This window comes from Biomphalaria glabrata, chromosome 16 (assembly GCF_947242115.1).
Source record: "Biomphalaria glabrata chromosome 16, xgBioGlab47.1, whole genome shotgun sequence".
NCBI lineage: Eukaryota > Metazoa > Mollusca > Gastropoda > Planorbidae > Biomphalaria > Biomphalaria glabrata.
The window spans coordinates 25,709,737-25,731,516 of record NC_074726.1 but is presented as its reverse complement, the minus strand read 5'-3'; the positions used below and the strand labels follow the sequence as shown (position 1 = coordinate 25,731,516).

At 36.9% G+C, this 21,780-nt stretch overlaps 1 protein-coding gene across 4 annotated transcripts in view; it reads right to left on the bottom strand.

Annotated features, from left to right (window-relative positions):
- The window catches only part of LOC106077092 (dual specificity calcium/calmodulin-dependent 3',5'-cyclic nucleotide phosphodiesterase 1C-like), a 641,611-nt gene extending 631,728 nt beyond the window's left edge, over window positions 1-9,883 (bottom strand). For 3 of the 4 annotated variants that reach the window (XM_056013481.1, XM_056013479.1, XM_056013480.1), the window contains exon 1: window positions 9,674-9,883. The gene's annotated coding sequence lies outside the window, so the exon portion shown is untranslated. The remainder of the gene's footprint in view (window positions 1-9,673) is intronic. The other variant, XM_056013482.1, reaches the window with a different exon arrangement.
- Between the last annotated feature and the right edge of the window lie 11,897 nt (window positions 9,884-21,780).

Genomic DNA, 21,780 nt, shown 5'->3' with positions numbered 1-21,780 from the left:
CAACCATAGCGGCATTAATAATACTATATGAAGATATAACATCGACATAAAATAGTACAATGTACATACATAACAAAGTCATAATGTAATGACGGGGAACGTGGTTGTGTACTAATGTGTACTCACACATTCCTATAAGATAAAATAAGTATAGTAAAATATTTACACTCACCCGTTTGTCCCTAATGAATCCTCACAACTAAACTTCCTAACAGAATGTATGAATCCTAGCGGGTCTAACTTGGAATGCTTTGGTCTCTCTCTATATATAGTTGGGACTTTTCGTTTAACGGGTGGGGAAGATAGCTAGGTGATTTACTCACATGTATCTATGTACTGGGCATGTCAGGCGTCATGTCCGATTTATGGCCTGTACCGTGAGAGTAGGGACTAAGGCGAATATGTATTTGTCCAGCCCGATTGCAACGCTATTCTTAGAGCGATGCGTATTCTGCGGGGGGGGGGGGGGGGGAGAGAAATAGGTGTGAAAAGTTATTAGGCCGCTGCGTGTAGCGCAGCTGCAGCGACTATTGTGTGTTGGTCACCTGTTCAGCGGGCAAAATTTAAAAGTTAGCCCTAGAGAAGCTAGTTAATGTTTTACGTTGAGATTCGTCCCGTGAGAAACAGTGCGAGGGGAGATAAATCCTAAAAGAAATTAGTTATGGGTGGACAAGAAAATAATTGTTTAAGTTAAAAATTAAAGTTTCTCACGGTTTGCTGGGAAAAACTCAAATGAACTTTTGCATGCAAGTTTCGTATCGTCACAACAACAACAAAAAATAATAATAATTTCGGAATATGAAACCTTAGCAGAACAGCTGAGCCAGCTGGTTTTTTAACCAGCCACATTTTGTTTATAAAACGAACATGTTGGCCTATTATCATGTTCCACAAAAAGATAAAGATCCGTTCACTTTTTATGGTAGATTCCATATTCTGAGTCCCATGACTAAAAAGTACAAAAGTTAAAGGTCATGGTAACAATCTATCAGAGAAAACGTGAAGCCCCTATCAAAGGTACAGAAACGTTTTTCGTTCTTTTTTTTTTTTGGGGGAGGGGGGGGGGGAGGGGGATTTTCTACACTTTATGCTGACGTTTCGGCGGGCCGGATGGAACCACGTTGCGGACCGGATCTGGGCAGCGGGCCGTATTTTTGGGCATCACTGATCTTATGCTTCCTCCATTTTGAGATTTTTTTACGCTACAAAGAGCTAAAAATAATAATTCTTCAGAGCTAAAAAAAAAAAAAAAAAGCAACAAAAATTATCATATTCCTCTTAAAAAACAAACAGAGTAATAACGCTTCCTTTATTTTTGTACACAGGAGACACCACAAAGCTACTATATATTGTTTTTCCGCCATGTATGAAAATGTCCAATGTTTCGGAGGTGACTGTATAAAGGTTCATTCATTAGAACTCTTTCTTTTGTCTGTGTGGGACAATGATACGTCATTGTCAAGGAAGTTTCCCCCGAGATGGCACAATAAGCACTGGCAGAAAGGGGGAATCATTTTGTGAACATGTTTTCTTTACTTGTGAAGGAGCTCGCCGGATTGTTTGCTCAGCTGTTCTGCTAAGGTTTCATATTCCGAAATTATTTTTTTTTGTTGTGTGTTTCATTACATGATAATGATCGCAACCCCTCGCATTTGCTAATTTGGGTTATCAAAAATGCGTACTTTGTTAACCAATAAAATAACAATTAAATACCTTACTTAATTCTTTTACAATCAGCTCTTCTATAATTGTAATAAAGGAATTAGACATTGATGGAATTATTGAACAGCATTAATGTTTGGCTTGTATTGGGAGGCATTTAATGTGTTGGACTTCGCACTCAGAAGTCTCTGACACCTTGTTTTGTAGCCCTTTTGGTTTATGTACTACATAATTGTGTGTATATATTATATATATGTTTGTTTATGTGGGTGCGATCATGTATGTATTGGTGTGCATTTAATTTTATTATTGGTTAATTACCCCTTAGGTGCTAATTTGCCAATCCTTGTATCATTTTTCTGTCTCTGATGGTCTCAATATTTATTCAGCATATCTTTGCTTTAAAAGAAAACAAAATTATTGTTATAATTTTGTAAGGTCAGAGTTTGACCAAATGAAGGCGTTACATGGCAGAGAATGTTGTTTTTCAGTCTGTGGTGATTCTACCAGAACTCCAAGACCTCTCGGTGTCAACTGGTGGAGAATAGTTGTCCCGGGACTTCATTCGGGAAAACATTATCTAAAGACCAGACATACTGGAATGCATATTTAATCCTAGACTATATCTAGTCTTCTATATTCCTCATGAGCTCACTACAATGCTGTGTGGCCTCAATCTTGGGTTGACGACAAGTTCACATCTGGAAACCGGTACCGGTCTGTCAACTTGTGGAGGTTTCTCTACTAGGGATTTGGGAAAGTGGTCATAGTACTAGAGTTCAGCCTGTATACAATGGCGTGGGACTTATGACTGAGTGATGTACACGAACAATTTTGTGTGTTGATTAGCCTGCTTTGTGGTACATAACAACAGTTTCAGGAATTCAATCGCACCAACAAAAACATCTATACTTCTTGGAAACTTTGGGCTTCCATAGGAAATAAGGACAGATCCTTCCGAAAGAATCCCAAAAACTTCGTTTGTCTACAGGTAAGGTAATCTCTTCAGTACTGAATAACCATTTATATTTCTTGGAGCCTTTGGGCTTCCATAGGAAATAATGACAGATCCATCCTAAAGAATCCCAAAAACTTCGTTTGTCTACAGAAAAGGACAATGGACAACACAGTGATCGTCAAGTTTGGACAGTTTATGAAAAATTTCAACGTGAACTGTTGTGTAAACCGTAAACTTATGTTAGTGTCTTATGTGTTGTTGGCAATGTAATCTCTTCAGTACTGAATAAAAAAAATATTAAAAATTAAAAAAAAAAAAAAAAAAAAGTTATTGCTGCCTCCAGTTCTTAAGAAGAGGTGGGTGATGGTAGCATTGAGATGGAAGAAGATCAAGCAAAGGATAAGAAGTCAGAAGATAATGCTGGCTCTGAGAAAGGTGAATGTTACTGCATATGTGCTGCTGATTCCAATGAAGAGGAAAGTGCTCATTTAGTGGATCCATTTGTTGAGTTGAAAGAGGAATGTGCAGAGAAGCCTGAATGTGCTAAATACAAACAGAAATTAGGTGAGTGTACAGCCAGAGAGTCGGAGCAAGACGCCTGAAACTTGTACTGAAAAATAAGATTTTGTATTAGAAAATAAATTCGTCTTTGCATTTTATTTATACTTTACTAAGTACAAAAACAATGTCAAATTAACTTTACAAGCCATCTACAGTATATAGTAGTTATTCCAGCCGATAAACATCCATATTTGCATTTTAGATTTAAAATCAACTAGCGAGTAGGATTGACGTTTTCCATATTGAATGACACCCCGAAATGACAATTTTGTCTGTTTAAAGGAGATTTGTATGAGTTTTCAGAAGATTTTAATAATTTCAGGAGATTTTCATGACTTTTTCTTATATTTTTTTAATTTTAGGAGAATTCCTGGAACCTTTTAATAATAAATTAAATGATTTAATTTAATTTAATAATTTACACCTAGAATTCGCATCGAGCGGGGCCTATGAAAGTGCGGGGCCCACTGCGGCCGCATAGGTTGCAGTGGCCTAAGACCGGCCCTGACGATTAGGTATTAGTTATTTGTTTCGTAAACAGGGGTGAAGTTTTGACTTAGAGACACTGACGCGACAAGTAAAAAACAAGATTTTAGTAAGAATAGCGAAATGTAAACAGACTGCCTTTGACGGCTTGAGAGAGACAGGCAGCTTTTATGAACGTAGAGTTTTAGCCTGACGACATTCCACAGATCACTTTTGTTGTTATTAAACTTATTCGACATTTTCTATCAGCCTCGAGTAACTTACCTTGGGTAATACTTCACTGGCACAAAGACTTAGAATAAATAGACTAAATAAAAAAAAGCATCGTATATCACTCAAGTACAGCTATCATCTCTTGAAGAGCTTTTCCAAGAAAGATGCCTTTCCAGAACACTCACGATTCTTAAAGACAACCTGCACCCATTAAACCACTGTTATATAAGAACTGAAAGAAGTGGTCGTCTCCTTTCCATTAGGACTAAAACTGAAAGATTTAAAAACTCCTTTATCCCACTTTCGGTCAGAGTGTTACAAGATCAGCTGTCGTCATCGAGAAGTACATAGAAGTCAAACTCATAAAGCCGCTGGTTGTGAATGTGTATGTGTTTTCGTGTGTGAATGTTGTTCGAATTTTTAATCAATATTGTTTTTGTACAGTAGTTTCGCTGAGCTTTTCAATTGTAGTCAAACTGAATTTCCATTAGATTGGATCAATAAAAATTATCTTATCTTATCTTATCTTATCTTACCTTACCTTATCTTATCTTGTTGGCCTTTCGCCTGTGTTATTGGATTTCGTTATTTCGTTATTTGAGTGTTACCCCTGTTTGACTGAGCTGCATCCTACACAGCGTGGACGCGCCTAACAACGCCAATGAATTATTGTGAAAGATTTCAACTTGATCAGAGAATGGGTGTGAGAGAAATAACTTATATAAACTTTTTACTAAACAGACAGACAGACAGACAGACAGACAGAACGTTTACAATACAAGCTTTGTAAAAAGACGTTTAAACCGACGACGTGGCCAGGAAAGACAACTCAGACGCTCTACTGATTCAAAGAATCTCTAGGATTGTTTGTTTTTGTTTTTTTCCGCGTCAACATCCTTCTGTCATTAGTTCTTGCTTCGTGTTGCCATTGGCAACGCGGCATGGGCAGACATACATCAAATCAATTGAATAATTTTGTTAAAGTGTTCGATGTGAAAAAAAATTAAGAAAGGAAAAAAACAAACTTTTCCTTATCAAGCATAAAAGCATTTAGTTGAGGTGCGTTACAATACTACCAGTTTCACAAATAAATTTTTTGCTTCTTTAAGTTATCTTATGTTTTTCATTACTGCGCAATGAATGCTCATTAGAACTAGTCTGTTCATTCCGCTGTAGCGCAGGCTAAATATCAAATCTGCTATTTACTTTGTTAACGGAGGTCATCGACTAGAAGAAAAAGCGCTTGGCTTCTGAATCGGGAGTTCCAGGTTCGAATCCTGAGGAAGACTGGGATTTTTAATTTTGGGATCTTTGGGCGCCTCTGAGTCCACCCAGCTCTATGGATACCTGACATTAGTTGGAAAAAGTAAATGCGGTAGGTCGTTGTGCTGGCCACATGACACCCTCGTTAACCGTAGGCCACAGAAACAGATGACCTTAACATCATCTGCCCTATAGACCACAAGGTCTGAAAGGGGAACTTTACTTTTTTTTTTCGGTGGGGAGTGGAGGATTGAACATACCTCTACCCCTAGCTTCCGACCTTGGAATTGTTGAACTGTAGTTTTGTTTTAGTTTTTCTCAGGCTGTTGATTGAATAATTGTAGAACTAATTCATTCGTGGATCGCATTGACTGGTAGGACTTCTGTGCACTTGCCCTGTCAGACACACGAACACGTTTGGTCGAAGAAACAACGTCAAGTCTACAGCTGTCTGTCTCTGTTGCCAATATTTGATTAAGTAGAAGACTCAGACGTTTGACTTTAAGCTTCAAAAAGTCTGGGCATATTGTTTTTCTGCTGAATACCAACATGAATCTCAAAGTTCGGCCCAAAGCTCGCTGGAAAGACTTCTTTCAATAACGAAGCATTAAAGGACCCAAGAAAAACATACATATTTTTTTTGAAAAAGAATACCTCCTTCAAAAAACTTATGGGGCGAATATTTTGCTATTTATAACTAGTGAATGTTAAATTTTAAAATTTTAATGATATGCCTTGAAATCTAGACTAGAAGAAGATGCGTAAAATGTTCCTAACATAAACATTAATTTATTAACATCTTAAATTATCAATGCAAACATCTTATATAATACAGATGTTACTTAAAAAAAAAAAAGATGATCACGTCCTACGCGTCATTTAATTAGTCATGCATATTAATCAACGACTTAAATTTTGCCAAGTCACTGGCTTTCCTGGCTGGCTCAGGCAACCCATTCCATGCTCTAATAGCACTAGGGAAGAAGGAGTATTTGTACAAATTTGTCCTAGCATATGGGACGAGGAATGTGCCTTTATCTTTGTGTCTTTCAGAGTATTTTATTAAATTTTGTTTTTGTATTTGAAGATTATGGTTCAGTGTTTTATGTATAATTGCTACTTTACTTTTAAGTCTTCTAGCCTGAAGGCTTTCTAAATTTAGGGATTTTACTAAAGGTGTTACTCTAGTCAAATGTGAATATTTGTTAATTATGAATCTCACTGCTCTATTTTGTGTCTGTTCCAGTTTCTTAATGTTTTCTTGAGTTCAGGGGTCCTAAACACAGGATGCATATTCTATTATTGGCCTAAACAGGATTAAATAAAATTTTAGTTTCATGTTCTTATTTGATTTTATAGACATTTCTTTTAATAAACCCGAATGCTTTGTTTGATTTTTTGATAGTTTTATCAATACGTCGATTTCACAAAAATTCCATGACAGTTTTTCATTTATCATGACACCAAGGTGTTTTGCGTTTTTATTCTGTGTTACTGGTTACATATAATTAGATATAATATATGTAGAACATTTAAATATCCGAGAACGCATTGTCCGTTCAAGGTATTTTCTAGTTCTCTAGCACATTTAAATATTTTTGTTTTACTTTGAACAATTATAACGATCAAATTAGAATTTTCCCATTTTGACTAAAGAACTAGTAATTATTTTTTCAACTGTTAAATTTCTAGGAAATTCTAAATCTGGGTCCACCCAGGTTCTAGTTTCCATGAAGGTACGTATTTTAATGCTTAGAGTGATTATTAATAAACCACCATTAGCTTCATAAAGTAGGAATTACTTTTAAATTACTTTGTTCTTTGTTTTATTATATTTTTTTTTAATTCATCTAATCACTAGTTTAACATCTGATTTCATTTACAAACAAAAAAAACATAGATTATTAAGTTTCGTTGTTTTCTTGGGGTTTTTACGCCTTTCCTTGTGTCCTCTGACTAAAGCTTGTCTCATCCGTTGAAGCTAGAAGACCGGAAATTGTTCAACTCGCTTTTCATATATACACTAATCTCTGATCCACGTTCCGGGGCCCACGCGAGCCTCAGAAACACGAAACGTGACATTTCCGGTAAGATGGCCGCACGGCTTGCTATTACAGAAAACATATTGTATTATGTATGGAGTGGTCGTTCTTTGACTTGGCACAGGCACATATAAAGCTACTACATATTGTAAATATAGAGACGCATTCTAGATCATTAATCACAGACAAAATGTACCACGGCTGTTTCGTTTGGCTTGAGCGACAATGATACTATTTAATAACATATTTAGACATTTGAAGTTGGCTTCAGGTTGAAAGTGTTGCATATAAGTTGGAAGATTTAAGGGTAGACTAAGTTATAGAAACAAAGCGTGACAACTGATGTAGCGAATGCATTAGAACAGCGGTTCTCAACCTTTTAATCTTGGCGACCCTTTTTACAACCCCCACTCCTCCGCGCCCCCCCCCCCACCCACCCACATTTGCACAGCAATAGAAGAATTGTCAAAAAAACAATCTTAGGTGACCCCTGGCAAATCGTCAATCGACCCCCCAAGGGGTCGCGACCCACAGGCTGAGAACCCCTGCATTAGAACCATTATGCGAAATGCACTACTAATTAAGACAACACGGTTGTAACAGAATTTTAATAAATCTCATTGACTAAAAATATGAGGGCACTGAGACAGCTAATTACGTTTCATAAAAATGATAGATATAGGCACATCTATCTTAGTCAGATATGGGTAAAGTCCCTTCCTATGAACTCGAAGATGGCTATGAAGTCCGCCTGCACACAAGGCATGGGTCTACTTCAGTGTAACCCGAAAGCCCTGCGTTTGCTCTTTTTTTTTTATTTACAAAACTTATATATCCATTCAGTCTGTCTGTCTGGGTGGAATCTTGTACACGTTATTTCTCCCACTTCCCATTCTCGGACCAAGTTGAAACTTTGCACAATTAGTCATTGTCCCTAACAAATCGTGAATCAATGAAAAAAAAAAAATCTTATGAATTAACAAGTAATAAAAAAATTAATAATAATAATAATTAAGTGGTAATTAATTAATTTGCTTCATAGAAAAGAAAGGGAAATAAATCTTATAATATTGAGAGAGCATTTATATGAATGTGCAGCTCTTTCCTATATTGTTTATTTTTGCTTGTTGTTTTTTTTTTAAGTAAATTTTTTTCGGTTTAATAAGATATAGATCTAAATGTTGGTGGTTTTTTTTTTTCAACATATTTTTATAGTGATACTAGTCTTTATTTGCGTATTACTGTCGTATAGTCACCGAGAGTGTTTTTAAAACATTTAAACGAAATAATAATATAATAAATAAAGCGAATGTGTAAATGTAAAAATAGTATGAATGAAGCCATCAAATCAAAATAGCTAATCTACTTAAATCCATTTTTTCAAATTAAAACATTTGCTTGTAGGCCTACATATATTTGATTAAAATTTCAAATGAATAGACTTCATTTTGTATGTTCATGGGTTAAAGTATAAAGTAGATCTTGAGGTAGACATAGATCTAGATCTAGACTAATGTAGAGTTAAAGATTGGTTTTTATAGAGTTCATTCTGTGCTGCGTGAAGGCTTTGCTCTGCGCATGGGTGACCTTTTTTTTTATGAATGAATATAGGCCTATTTCAACACGGCTACGCAGCTTTAGCGAACAGCGAACGAATGTATTAAAAATGCTTAAGAAAAACAAATTTGAATGTTAATTTGATTAATATATTAAATGAATGGACTATAATTAGTATGTTCATGTGTTAAAGAATAAAACTATCTTTGCAAAAAGAAGTTTTATCATCTTAGAGTTCAATAACAGTTTTAGACCTAGGAATAGACTCAGTAGAGAGATGTGTTAATGTGTAACCATTTGGTAATGTCTAATGCAAGAATATGCATCGGGATATCTAAATTCGCAGATATAAATAACGAATTAATGTAAAAAAAAAAAAAAAGCTTTTGAAACACAAATTTGAAGGTTAATTTTATTAAATAATGAAATCAATAAACTATATTTTGTATTTTCATGAGTAAAAAAAAAACCACTATAAGTGCAAAGTTTAGTTCTTAAAAGATCTAGATCTAAATCCTTTCGATCTTTTCTCATGTCAACATTGTAAACATGGCCTAGATCCATAAAATACTATAGCTGTAATAGAGTTGGTCTTTTTTTTTTGAGGGTCTTAAGTTTGTTTTGGGGCTACAATACATACACTACGGTATAAGTTATTACCCAAGGAACATTTCTGCGAAGTTTTATCAAGATTGGTCAGGCGGTTTTTATTTCTATACGGGGACATACATACATACATACATACATACGCCAAACATTCTACTTTATAGTATAGAAGATAAATGTTAAATACCAGGTCTGAACAAGGAACTTTACTTTTTTTTTTTTACTTGCATTCTAAATAAAATTTTACCAGAAACAAAAATAGATATTAGTTGAACCCCTTTGATGAATGCAGTAATTACAAACAGCGAATAATTAAAAGACTTACCGAACAATTCTGAAATATAATAATCCACAGACACTTATAATTCCGATGAAAATAAGATAAGAGACAGAGACGAGAAGTCAACAAAATCCTCGACTGAAAGTAGGAGCACGACTTGAACACTTGTATTTTTTCATCAACACACAAAAAACACACTAGATCTAGTTGTTTGTTTTTTGTTATGGTTTTTTTTTTTTCGAAATTTCCACACGAGTTGTCGTCCTTGGATATGCAGACCTTTAGGATTGTAAAAAAAAATTAAAGTGAAATTCCAAATAGTCCTTTTAGTATGTATCGTGCATATTATTTTCTAAGTTGGGAAATAAACATTCGCAGAATTTGGCTTGTTAGTAGATCTATTGAATATTTATTGAGATGTATTTATGATTATGACATCTGATATTAGCCCTAATAGAAATTGGCCTCCTGTTACAAATTACAGGGTTACTCTGCCTTCAAGTTACACACTGGTCATTTTCACGTATCAAAAACATTGAGGAGTCATTCACAACAGAGGTTGATAGGGGTCATCCAGACATAAATTCACAACTATATAATAGACTACAAAAAATAAGCATGACCTTACTGTTACGAACAGTACCTGTAAAGAGAAAGAGAAGCACACAACATAAAAGAGAATGTTAAAGAAAATAATCCGCTTTTTTTTTTTTTTGTTTATTAACTGGAGAAAAAAAAAAGTTACACAATATGATAAGAAGTATATAAGTCTATCTGATAGACAAGTTTTAGAGACCGCTTTGATGCCAGGTTTAAACAGAATGGGCGCCCATCGAGAAATGAATGTGATTTAATTGCTTCCAAATGAGTCTGGAAGAGTCTGAATAATTTATAACGGACTTGAGGAGAAACTTTTGAGTGAAGCTTTTGTTTCCCTTGTAAAAATGTTTGTTTACAAAATATTCTCGTGGTGAGAATTGCTATTTATACAAGACTAGAGAGAAGAGTTGGGTTCAGAAGATTAGATCTACATTTGGTTAAAGGGAAACTCCGATGGTTTTTCAAAATTGAGTTATTGACATATTTGAATTCTGCATAAAAAGTTGTAATAGTAAACAGTTTACCATTTTTTATTTAAATGCTTAGAAACATTTATATTTAATAAATTACACAGTAAATTCTTGACTTCTCAAAAAAAAAAACGGGGTCTTTTTTTATGTTTTGTATTTTGTTTTTGGGATAGGCATACGTCACTTCCCTCAACAATACTGAAAGGGAAACTAGATTTGACCAATCGTATCGCTTCCTTCTTACAGTAGCTGTTAGGCTATTAGGCTTAATGACGGCCTAGTCCATAACTATGGTACAGTTATATATAGATAGATAGATTTAAAAGCATTAGGACAACCAACTCGAGAAAAAAAGTAACATTTTCGTCTAAGTCCCTCCCTGTCCCAAGAAGTAAATAGATCGTGTGTCTGACTGATTCGAACAAACTGGTCAGTGTAAGGCTAGTCTAGATTACGTGTAGTCGGTCATGACAAGACAATCAACCGAAAGTGTTTAGTAGTTGTTGTGTGTTGAGTGGTCAGGCGAGAAGATACACACTGCCGTGGTTAGTCAAGCATGTAAATCTCCTTTAAAACGCATTTTTTTCTTTGCTTACAAGATCTAGATTTAACTGCATAGACGAAGATATATTTCTTGTACGAGAATGTAAACGTTACTGTAATGGTTTTCCGTTATACAATAAGTCAATAGATTCAATTAATAGGCATGCGTGACGTCACATAGAAACCCGGTGAAAGTCTGACCGTTTTGGATGCGCAGGAAAATTACGTCAGAAAAATATCAATTACTAAGTTATTATTGCAAATAAAAACAAAATAATAATATATTCATTATCTGTAGACCAAAACACATATTATATCACAAATTGTCTAATCCATCGGAGTTTCCATTTAATGACATTTTTTAGAGTTGTCGTATTCCATACGCTGGGACAAATCATTATAAGTTCTCTTTTTGTCTGTCAATGTGATAATTGACGCTAAAGTTTGCAGGATGATTTAGGCGTTTCTAGCTTATGTGTAGAGTGTGTGTCGCAGGTGTGTAGAGGATGTGGCGTGTTGTTCAGAGACTTGAGTGAGAACTACGGTGACTGGAACTACTTTTCATATGTCTAAGTGTGACAGGCGTAATAATCCAAACTCTTCAGTACTTGAACACGGCTAATGTTTATTTGCATTCACCTTCTCCTATGCCTTAGATCAATGATTCCCAAAGTGGTCAATATAGACCCCCCAGGGGTATACGAAGACTTCCAGGGGGTCTACATTAGAAAAAAAAATAATTGGTGGTCAATGAGATGTAAATATGGTCTACGATAGTGGATCTCATTTAAGCAGGTCGAGACTTAAAAGTTTATTTTAAATTAATGTTAGCTCATAGAAAAAAATATGATTTTTACTTTAGTTCATCCTTTGAATTTTAACCCTGTTATTCGAATGATTTTTTAAAAATATTTTTAAAATGTTAATATCTTGTTTAAATAGCTTAATTACACTTAAACTTAGGTCCTCCCGCGATGTTTGGCAAATATGGTGTCATGCTGTATTCATAGAAACAAAATAAAAATAATATTAAAAATGGACGAATCGCACAAAAGAAATGTAGACAGCTTAGTGTTGATTATTTTAAATTTGACTTTATTCCTTCTTTCATTGCCTATGTACCTTTTATTTATTGTTTCCTTATTATTCTATTAATTAATAACTTTCGCAGACCCTTTTTTCCTATGGCTCAGTGTGGGCAACAAACCCATGGCCACTTTTTTGTCTCTCTGTGATTTTGTAAGGACAAGAACACCGCACTTACAACTATACATTTCGATAATGTAGATGCTATTGCCCTTACTCGATATCAAACAAAATAATTAATTACCAATAATTAAATGCCTAATCGATTATTTTTTAGTTCATTCATGTTTTGTTAGGTACAAGAAATAAATGTTTAGTTTTCCACTTGATTCGAGAATGGGTGTGGGAGAAATAACGTGTACAATTATCTTAAGGAACCAAACCCTACATATTTAGCTATATCTGTGATTACTGAAGGATATATTTCCCTTGTTGGGGAAACAGTTTCGAACAAAATAATTAATTACCAGTAATAAATGAACTCAATAATTGTTTCTTTTTTTTTTTGATGTTGTTTTTGTTGATTTATATTTTATCTATATAAATAATTGGGCAAAGTTTCAACCTGATCCGACAATGGGTGTGGTAGAAATAACATGTTCAAACGTAGCACCAGACAGACAGAGTGAACTTTAAAAAAAAGACAAATCTATTAACGTCGACTTGTAGACTTTGATTAGATGGTTTTAAAAGAAGCAGATCTCATCACACACGAGTGGGAACACATTAGTTGCTACACTCCACTCCGCACAGCTTTAAAAGTAATTATTTAATGGAAAATTTATAAGCTGGTTATCAAAGTAGCTAAAATAAAGAGGTTCTTGAAATAAAAAAATATTGCTGTAAACTCTAAAGCCTAGAATATTTTAGATGCACACACACAAAAATTTAAATAGGAATTCATCGAAGTTCAAACATTATCAATGAAATATAAATTGATAATCTCTCTGTCTTTCTGTCTTTCTCTGTCTCTCCTCTCTCTGTTTCTATCTCACTGTCTCTCTCTGGTACTCCCTGTCTCTCCTCTCTCTGTTTCTATCTCTCTGTCTCTCTGTCCTTCTCTGTCTCTCCTCTCTCTGTTTCTATCTCTCTGTCTCTCTCTCGTACTCCCTGTCTCTCCTCTCTCTGTTTCTATCTCTCTGTCTCTCTGTCTTTCTCTGTCTCTCCTCTCTCTGTTTCTATCTCTCTGTCTCTCTGTCTTTCTCTGTCTCTCCTCTCTCTGTTTCTATCTCTCTGTCTGTCCTCTCTCTGTTTCTATCTCTCTGTCTCTCTGTCTTTCTCTGTCTCTCCTCTCTCTGTTTCTATCTCTCTGTCTCTCTCTCGTACTCCCTGTCTCTCCTCTCTCTGTTTCTATCTCTCTGTCTGTCCTCTTTCTGTTTCTATCTCTCTGTCTCTCTGTCTTTCTCTGTCTCTCCTCTCTCTGTTTCTATCTCTCTGTCTCTCTGTCTTTCTCTGTCTCTCCTCTCTCTGTTTCTATCTCTCTGTCTCTCTCTCGTACTCCCTGTCTCTCCTCTCTCTGTTTCTATCTCTCTGTCTCTCTGTCTTTCTCTGTCTCTCCTCTCTCTGTTTCTATCTCTCTGTCTCTCTGTCTTTCTCTGTCTCTCCTCTCTCTGTTTCTATCTCTCTGTCTGTCCTCTCTCTGTTTCTATCTCTCTGTCTCTCTGTCTTTCTCTGTCTCTCCTCTCTCTGTTTCTATCTCTCTGTCTCTCTCTCGTACTCCCTGTCTCTCCTCTCTCTGTTTCTATCTCTCTGTCTCTCTGTCTTTCTCTGTCTCTCCTCTCTCTGTTTCTATCTCTCTGTCTCTCTGTCTCTCCTCTCTCTGTTTCTATCTCTCTGTCTGTCCTCTCTCTGTTTCTATCTCTCTGTCTCTCTGTCTTTCTCTGTCTCTCCTCTCTCTGTTTCTATCTCTCTGTCTCTCTCTCGTACTCCCTGTCTCTCCTCTCTCTGTTTCTATCTCTCTGTCTCTCTGTCTTTCTCTGTCTCTCCTCTCTCTGTTTCTATCTCACTGTCTCTCTCTGGTACTCCCTGTCTCTCCTCTCTCTGTTTCTATCTCTCTGTCTCTCTGTCCTTCTCTGTCTCTCCTCTCTCTGTTTCTATCTCTCTGTCTCTCTCTCGTACTCCCTGTCTCTCCTCTCTCTGTTTCTATCTCTCTGTCTCTCTGTCTTTCTCTGTCTCTCCTCTCTCTGTTTCTATCTCTCTGTCTCTCTGTCTTTCTCTGTCTCTCCTCTCTCTGTTTCTATCTCTCTGTCTGTCCTCTCTCTGTTTCTATCTCTCTGTCTCTCTGTCTTTCTCTGTCTCTCCTCTCTCTGTTTCTATCTCTCTGTCTCTCTCTCGTACTCCCTGTCTCTCCTCTCTCTGTTTCTATCTCTCTGTCTGTCCTCTTTCTGTTTCTATCTCTCTGTCTCTCTGTCTTTCTCTGTCTCTCCTCTCTCTGTTTCTATCTCTCTGTCTCTCTGTCTTTCTCTGTCTCTCCTCTCTCTGTTTCTATCTCTCTGTCTCTCTCTCGTACTCCCTGTCTCTCCTCTCTCTGTTTCTATCTCTCTGTCTCTCTGTCTTTCTCTGTCTCTCCTCTCTCTGTTTCTATCTCTCTGTCTCTCTGTCTTTCTCTGTCTCTCCTCTCTCTGTTTCTATCTCTCTGTCTGTCCTCTCTCTGTTTCTATCTCTCTGTCTCTCTGTCTTTCTCTGTCTCTCCTCTCTCTGTTTCTATCTCTCTGTCTCTCTCTCGTACTCCCTGTCTCTCCTCTCTCTGTTTCTATCTCTCTGTCTCTCTGTCTTTCTCTGTCTCTCCTCTCTCTGTTTCTATCTCTCTGTCTCTCTGTCTCTCCTCTCTCTCTGTTTCTATCTCTCTGTCTGTCCTCTCTCTGTTTCTATCTCTCTGTCTCTCTGTCTTTCTCTGTCTCTCCTCTCTCTGTTTCTATCTCTCTGTCTCTCTCTCGTACTCCCTGTCTCTCCTCTCTCTGTTTCCATCTCTCTGTCTGTCCTCTCTCTGTTTCTATCTCTCTGTCTCTCTGTCTTTCTCTGTCTCTCCTCTCTCTGTTTCTATCTCTCTGTCTCTCTCTCGTACTCCCTGTCTCTCTGTCTTTCTCTGTCTCTCCTCTCTCTGTTTCTATCTCTCTGTCTGTCCTCTCTCTGTTTCTATCTCTCTGTCTGTCCTCTCTCTGTTTCTATCTCTCTGTCTCTCTGTCTTTCTCTGTCTCTCCTCTCTCTGTTTCTATCTCTCTGTCTCTCTCTCGTACTCCCTGTCTCTCATCTCTTTGTTTTCATATCACTGTCTCTCTCGCACTCTCTGGCTCTGCCTCTCTTTGTTTCTATCTCACTGTCTCTCTCGTACTCTCTGTCTCTCCCTCTCTTTGTTTCTATCTCACTGTATCTCTCTCTCGTACTCCCTGTCTCTCCTCTCTTTGTTTTCATATCACTGTCTCTCTCGCACTCTCTGGCTCTCCCTCTCTTTGTTTCTATCTCACTGTCTCTCTCTCTGGTACTCCCTGTCTCTCCTCTCTTTGTTTCTATCTCACTGTCTCTCTCTTACTCCCTGTCTCTCCCTCTCTTTGTTTCTATCTCACTGTCTCTCTCTCGTACTCCCTGTCTCTCCTCTCTTTGTTTCTATCTCACTGTCTCTCTCGTACTCTCTGTCTCTCCCTCTCTTTGTTTCTATCTCACTGTATCTCTCTCTCGTACTCACTGTCTCTCCTCTCTTTGTTTCTATCTCACTGTCTCTCTCTCGTACTCACTGTCTCTCCTCTCTTTGTTTCTATCTCACTGTATCTCTCTCTCGTACTCACTGTCTCTCCTCTCTTTGTTTCTATCTCACTGTCTCTCTCTCGTACTCCCTGTTTTTCCTCTCTCTGTTTCTATCTTACTGTCTCTCTCTCGTACTGTTTCTTTCTCATTCTCTTGTGCTCGCTGTCTCTCCTCTCTCTGTTTCTATCTCACTGTCTCTCGTACTCTGTCTCTCTTCTCTATGTTTCTATCTCACTGTCTCTCTCGTACTCTCTGTCTCCCCCTCTCTCTCTCTTTCTCGTACTACATGCCTGTCACCTACTAGACCCAAGTTTCACATACACCTCCTATATATGTCACTCACTCTGTTTCGTTCTTTCGTTCTCCTTAACTCTCATTTAGAGATTGTCACGTGACCATAGAGTTTGAGTTTACGATTTTTTGCCAGTGCTTAGAATGTCATCCTGTAGTCCAATTTCTGTATTAATCCTGTTTCTAATCTCTTCATTCGTGATGCGGTCTTTGTAAGTGACTCCTTGGATCTTTCTGTAGCATCTTGGTTTCATTGCTCTTCTCGAGATCTGTAGCCAGCGTCAAGGCACTACGCCTAACAGCAGAGTTTCTCGCCAAGGCTCTACGCCACTCTACGGGAGAACTAATCCTTCCAGTCTTGCTACCAAATGGAGTTCATCTCAGGTTGTCAGCGTCCAAGATTCGCATGCATATAACTCAAACTCTATGACCACGTCATATGATCCTCAGGGCTCGCAAAGATCTCTCCTTCAGGAAACATTACCAGGAGAAAGACAGAGAAAGCATTGGGAAGACAAGATCAAAGAATGGACAGGCCTGTCTGTGAATGAAATTCTATCCAAGACAAAGGACAGAGAGGAATGGACGGTTGACAGATCTTGTGTGGTGCCCCCGATGATCCAACAGACTAAGGGATAAGTAAAGGTGAACTCATACTATGACACCTACTGTTCAACCAATGTATCTAATTATCTTCATCTCTCTCTCTCTTTCTCTCTCTGATTCAAGAGAATGCCGTATTACTTACTGAAGGTGCTTAAATCATGTTTGCAAAGCTTAAAACAACTCTGTCTGTGTGATAAATTTTGTCTCCCACAACCATTGTCTCCCACACCCATTGTCTCCCACACCCATTGTCTCCCACACCCATTGTCTCTCACACCCATTGTCTCTCACACCCATTGTCTCCCACACCCATTGTCTCCCATACCCATTGTCTCCCACACCCATTGTCTCCCACACCCATTGTCTCCCACACCCATTGTCTCCCACACCCATTGTCTCCCACACCCATTGTCTCCCACACCCATTGTCTCTCACATCCATTGTGTCCCACACCCATTGTCTCCCACACCCATTGTCTCCCACACCCATTGTCTCCCACACCCATTGTCTCCCACACCCATTGTCTCCCACACCCATTGTCTCCCACACCCATTGTCTCTCACACCCATTGTCTCCCACACCCATTGTCTCCCACACCCATTGTCTCCCACACCCATTGTCTCCCACACCCATTCTCGGATCTAGTTGAATCTTGACACATTCACTTACTGGCGGATACATTACATTCATCAAATTAACCAATTAGTCAATTGATTACTGGTTATTAATTTTTTATTTTGTTTGATGCCAACCAGGGGGAAATTAATCCTTCAATATAAAGCAATATGGCTAAATATTGGGGTTTTGTCCCCTAAGAGAATTGTACACATGAAGTCTACCCCCACCCATTCTCGGATCAAGTTAAAATTTTGAACAATATTTTAATGGTACCTACAAAAACATGAATAAAATTTAAAAGTTAACAAACGAGTCAATTAAATAATGTTAATTTATTTTTTTTTTGATATCGAAAAAGGGAAACAAACTTCTCCGTTATGGAATACAGTTGAAAGTTTGGAGTTCTTCCTATTCATACGATTTTTATAATGTAATCTTTTTTAGATTTTGCTTGTTTGGTTTTGAATATTTTGTATTTTTTTAATTATTTGTGTGTGTGTGTGTGTGTGTGGATATAATCGATCATAAATCGAGACAAAATATTTTTGTTCAAAGATTACAATAAATAATTCAAGTCACAAAAGTTTTATATATTTCTTTTAATATCTCGACACGCCAAGAAAATATTGACCAATCAAATCCGACTATTCCTTCTGCCTAAAGTCGTAACCTAATTATTTGCCAGAGATTTCCTCTCTAATTAAATGTGTCACTTCCTTCTATCAATACGGGCAAAGATTTGCAGCAGCGGAAGAGTTAACAGCCCTTTGAGATTTCGTAGAAAAACCCTTGATTCTCCCGCGAGGATTCTGTACACATGGACTCAAACGAAAATGTCACATGACTTAGGCCTTGCCTCATAGAGGTTCTAAAACTGTACGTACAAGACGGCTGCTAACAAAAAATAAGAAAATTATAAAAATTCTTTTTAAAACACAAAGCTTACATTGAGTGTGACTGTATTAATTAGTTTGGATCAGTCATGTAATTATATGTGTAATAGATCTAGACTATTCTAGACTAACACTAATAAATAATATAATAATATCTTGGGGAATGGTACAGTGATTGCCTTTTAAAATGCATTTTATAAAAAAAAAATTGTACGACTTAAATTCGAACTGAGGGATACAGGCTTCTCAAGCCAACACATTAGCCACTATGCCAGTGAAGTTCTTATGAAACTAGAATGTTTTATAATTATCTATTGTTAGTTTTAAGCGACTACCTAATTCTCTACACGAAAAATAAATGGGATCAATTCAGCTTATTCCTCCACATCTAAGTACTATTTCTATTCCTTCTTTGATACCAAACAAAATAATTAATTACCAATAGTTAATTAACTAATTTGTTAATTTTGTTTTTATTGATTCTTCGGGTATCAGAAGTAAATGTGTAAAATTTCAACTTAATCCGACATTGGATATTGGAGAAATAACTTGAACAAAAATTATACCAGACAGTGTGAATTAATATAATCTTTTTGATGAGCTTGCAGAGCAAGTCAGACCCGAGGGTCGCCTAAGACTAACCTACAGAGATGCCTGCAGGCGAGACATGAGAACCACGGCATCGACCAAAGTATGTGGGAGAAGATAGCCCAAGAACGGACAGCTTGTAGACAGACAGTACGTACTGATCCGAACATCGCCGAGTGCAAAAGAAACGAAGCTGCATCAGTCAGGAGAAAGAAAAAGAAAGCTGTCCTGTCAGCTAGCCCTAGGACAGATGCATATACATGCACGAACTGTGGCAAACTCTGTCGCTCCAGAATTGGCTTGATCAGTCACACCATATTCTTCCACGTCTCAAGACAAAACCAAAGCCAGTGACTCATCTGGGGGCATCTTTGGTCTTCCAAGATTGGGTGAGACATACATATGATTGCTTTGTGCTTCAAGCGAAATAAGAAGTAGTTTTTTTCAACCCTAACCTATGTAACGTATAATTTAATTTTTAGATCTAGATCTATTAATTGAACATAAAAAATAAGAGTACTCTCGTCTCCTAATTATTATTTTGTAATTTTTAGATACATAATCTAGAAAGATCTAGGTAATCAATTTATTTAAATGTACATAAGATGATTAAAATCAACAGACATGAATTATTTCGATTTACGATTTTTGAAACATTATCTCAATGGAAACTAACATATAGTTATATGATTGATAGCCTATTCTAAAGAAAATCCGAGAAATGATTTTGCATTAATACTAGACTTCTAAAACTAAAGATCATTACTTTTCTAAGACAGAAAAGATTGATTGGGGCGACTTCCATTAGAGCTTAAAAAAAGAGTTACGTACATAAAAATCTATATAGGTATGTGAATCGATCAATCGCGGATAAGAATTTGTTTCCGGTTTCCAGTCTAGAAATAATACATAAGATTATGGTCCATACACTACACCCGGAGACACCAAAAAGCTAGCCATTTGTGGAATTGCCTCAGTTAATACAGTGTGAATATATGTATATATATATATAAATATATATATATATATATACATACATATATATATATATATATATATATATATATATATATACAAACACATTATATATTATATATATTATACATTATAAGCCAACATTAGGTGGATTGTCGACCCTTAGAATAGATTTATCATTCTTCTGTGTTTCACTGATTTAGCTCTAATTACCTCTCCCAAAAATAAACCTAGACGTCTAGTCTTCTTTTCCCGCTGACCGGAAACAGTCCGCGGGCCGTCACTTGGATATCACATGAACTGAGAATGACAAGACGTTGATCACCAGCTGTTTAAGCACATCTGCTGTACCGTGTACAATAAAAAATGTCGAAGTGACCGGATGCCCCCGCCCACCCTCCCCCGTTCGCTGTGAGAAAAAGAATCATCGTTGGTCAGCTATTGGTCGATCGGAGTCCACTTCGCCATATAATAAGTAGTTTTTTTTTTCTTTTTTGGTTTGTATTTCGGATGAACGTGAGTTGTTGTATTGTAGAGCAGGAAAGAGTGTCTAAGGAGGGATGGCGGAGTATAAGAGGTAGGAGCGGAAGAGGAGGATAAATGATTATACGAATTGTAAAGGAGGACTGGACTTTTCAATCCAAAACATTGCATTTGGGATCGTAGCCAAACATAACATTAGGGATCACAGTCAATCATAGCATTTGGGAACCCAGCCAAACATAGCATTTAGAATCTCAGCCAAACATAACATTTAGAATCTCAGCCAAACATAACATTTGGGATTCCAGCCAAACATAATATTTGGGATTCCAGCCAAACATAACATTTAGAATCTCAGCCAAACATAACATTTGGGATTCCAGCCAAACATAATATTTGGGATTCCAGCCAAACATAACATTTAGAATCTCAGCCAAACATAATATTTGGGATTCCAGCCAAACATAACATTTACGACCTCAGCCAAACATAATATTTGGGATTCCAGCCAAACATAACATTTAGAATCTCAGCCAAACATAACATTTGGGATTCCAGCCAAACATAATATTTGGGATTCCAGCCAAACATAATATTTGGGATTCCAGCCAAACATAACATTTGGGATTCCAGCCAAACATAATATTTGGGATTCCAGCCAAACATAATATTTGGGATTCCAGCCAAACATAACATTTAGAATCTCAGCCAAACATAACATTTGGGATTCCAGCCAAACATAATATTTGGGATTCCAGCCAAACATAATATTTGGGATTCCAGCCAAACATAATATTTGGGATTCCAGCCAAACATAATATTTGGGATTCCAGCCAAACATAATATTTGGGATTCCAGCCAAACATAATATTTGGGATTCCAGCAAAACATAATATTTGGGATTCCAGCCAAACATAACATTTGGGATTCCAGCCAAACATAACATTTACGACCTCAGCCAAACATAACATTTACGACCTCAGCCAAACATAACATTTGGGATTCCAGCCAAACATAACATTTACGACCTCAGCCAAACATAACATTTAGAATCTCAGCCAAACATAACATTTGGGATTCCAGCCAAACATAATATTTGGGATTCCAGCCAAACATAATATTTGGGATTCCAGCCAAACATAACATTTGGGATTCCAGCCAAACATAACATTTACGACCTCAGCAAAACATAATATTTGGGATTCCAGCCAAACATAACATTTGGGATTCCAGCCAAACATAACATTTGGGATTCCAG